Here is a 3,335-nt window from a genome sequence, read left to right on the forward strand (position 1 = left end):
ATAGCATTAAACCCTTCTTCTGCCAGGTAGGAGACTGGAGAATCCAGTCCTATGTCTCGCCTGTATTGTTTTACACTTGAATTCCTCCAGTAAAGAAGCACACTGGTTTATGGCAGACCCTGACCCTCTGGACCTATTTCCTGTCGGGCGCACTACGCCTTTCCATCCTTTCTGGAGAGCAGCAACACATGATGACACCTCGACGGTGTCCGGGGATCCAAGCGTAGCATTGGGGCCACCCCAAACCTGGCCACTGCATACGATCGTGTATAGCCTTTGGTGTGAGAATTGAAAAAGGAAAATCGAGCACGTATAAAAATTTTATATGTGGTATGGCCGCAATTATTCCATGCCAGAATTTACGATACACCATTGTCCCATCATCCTTTTCAACCTGGATTAGGGTATAAATATGTCACATTTTTGCTTGCTGACACTACCACTGAAGAAGGGGTGTTACCCCGAAACGCGTCTGGTCGGAGGGGCCCAGCAAGCACTGTATTATGGACATTACAATAGGCTGCCAAATATGCAAGTTAAACAGAACATCTCCATCTAAATTCAGACGTTTACAGAGGTCCGGTTGCAGGTCTCAAGTGGAATACTCAGCTGATTACCCATTTCCCCACAGCGCAGCTTGCGCTGGTCATGTGGATACATTCAAGTCACGTGAGACGCCGCCAGGTCACGTGGGACGCCGCGCTACAACCGCGAGACCACACGGGACACCGTAGTAGGTCCGGGCGGTGGGGAACGAAGACACTTGGCAATTGCTCACAAGCCTGGTGGTTATGTACAGGGTGGGCCATTTATATGGATACACCTTAATAAAATGGGAATGGTTGGTGATATTAACTTCCTGTTTGTGGCACATTAGTATATGTGAGGGGGAAAACTTTTCAAGATAGGTGGTGACCATGGCGGCCATTTTGAAGTCGGCCATTTTGAATCCAACTTTTGTTTTTTCAATAAGAAGAGGGTCATTTGACACATCAAACTTATTGGGAATTTCACAAGAAAAAAAAATGGTGTGCTTGGTTTTAATGTAACTTTATTCTTTCATGAGTTATTTGCAAGTTTCTGACCACTTATAAAATGTGTTCAATGTGCTGCCCATTGTGTTGGATTGTCAATGCAACCCTCTTCTCCCACTCTTCACACACTGATGGCAACACCGCAGGAGAAATGCTAGCACAGGCTTCCAGTATCCGTAGTTTCAGGTGCTGCACATCTCGTATCATCTGAAGGCAATCGTCTAAGCTGTGAAGATACGAGATGTGCAGAACCTGAAACTACGGGTACTGGAAGCCTGTGCTAGCATTTCTCCTGCGGTGTTGCTATCAGTGTGTGAAGAGTGGGAGAAGAGGGTTGCATTGACAATCCAACACAATGGGCAGCACATTGAACACATTTTATAAGTGGTCAGAAACTTGTAAATAACTCATGAAAGAATAAAGTTACGTTAAAACCAAGCACACCATTGTTTTTCTTGTGAAATTCCCAATAAGTTTGATGTGTCACATGACCCTCTTCCTATTGAAAAAACAAAAGTTGGATTCAAAATGGCCGACTTCAAAATGGCCACCATGGTCACCACCCATCTTGAAAAGTTTCCCCCCTCACATATACTAATGTGCCACAAACAGGAAGTTAATATCACCAACCATTCTCATTTTATTAAGGTGTATCCATATAAATGGCCCACCCTGTATAATACCGATTACATTGCTATTTATACTTAATACCCATTACTGTCTGATTGGAGATTTGGATTACGCTGTGTACTAAGGCTACTTTCACATTGCCGTTTCTGGGTCCGCCTGTGAGATCCGTTTCAAGGCTCAAACAGATCAGTTTAGCCCCAATGCATTCTGAATAGATAAGGATCCGTTTGCCTCCGTTCTGTCTCCATTCCGCTCTGGAGGCGGACACCAAAATACTGCTTGCAGCGTTTTGATGTCCGTCTGACGAAACTGAGCCAAACGGATCCGTCCTGACTTACAATGTAAGTCAATGGGGACGGATCAGTTTTTACTTGACACAATATGGTGCAATTGAAAACGGATCCGCCTCCCATTGACTTTCAATGTAAGTCAAAACGGATCCGTTTGCATTATCATGAACAAAATTTATTTTTTGTTCATGGTAATGCAAACGGATCCGTTCTGAACTGTGCAGATACCAGACGGATCCGCACCTAAACGCAGGTGTGAAAGTAGCCTAAAGGAGATGGACATATTTATATGATAAGTGGTCCATACCAATACGGGACATTCTTAAGCAGCATTTTTAAATTTTTTACTAGGTTTTTTATTGGGACATTTTACACCAATTTACATATTATTGACTCTAAATGCGGCAATAAGGTGTGCAATATATGACAGTCACCTAAGATACTGCTCCAATACCTGAGTACTTTCAAGCCACTTCTAACAGTGGATTTATATGATTCTGTGCTTTATGCTTACCAGCAATTCACAATTGACTGGTTGATGCGCCGAAAGTCTATTATGTTTTCATGGTCTATAGGGGCATTTTAGTGGTGTTCAATAAATATTGTTTTTATGGTATATATTGTTGTCCGTTGTCCAGAGCTCTCAGATATTTGAGTGCCCCTCATACATTAGATTCATTTTTACCTTTTGGATCCGGGTGATTCTAGAGGAGTGCACCGAGTCCATAGGAGTCCCTCATGTGAGCCGCTAATCTTTATATTCGAGCTTTACAATATCAGAAAGTTGTACGGTGCCTTGAAAAAGTATTCGTACCCCTTGAACTTTTCCACATTTTTCTATGTTACACCCGCAAACCTAAATGTATTTTATTGGGATTTTATCTGATAGACCAACACAAAGTAGCAAGTATGTGTGAAGTGAAAAGAAAATGATTTATTTAATTTAAAAAAAATCTGGAAAGTGTGACGGGCGTTTGTATTCAGCCCCCCCCCCCCCTTCTGAGTCAATACTTTGTAGGACCACCAGTCGTTTGGAGTATGTCTCTACCAGCTTTGCACATTTTAAGGCTAAATCTTTGCCCATTCTTCTTGGCAAAATAGCTCAAGCTCAGTCAGATTGTGTCCTCTACATGGCTGGTGGCAAACTGCAAATGGGACTTCTTGTGACTTTGGCTTTCTTCTTTTTCAAGGCACTGTACTATCCATGTATAGAGTTGTACTCTACGAGACAACTCTGCTGCTGATCCCATAGCTCAGTCCTCCCTGTTCTTTATCAGAAGGAGTGTCACATGCCATATCCTCGGTAACTGTGACCTAATCAATATTTATGGCAATCAGCTGATAGATGCCCGCCCCACATACCTTGTGTACTCTAGTCGGC

This window comes from Bufo bufo, chromosome 8 (assembly GCF_905171765.1).
Source record: "Bufo bufo chromosome 8, aBufBuf1.1, whole genome shotgun sequence".
NCBI lineage: Eukaryota > Metazoa > Chordata > Amphibia > Anura > Bufonidae > Bufo > Bufo bufo.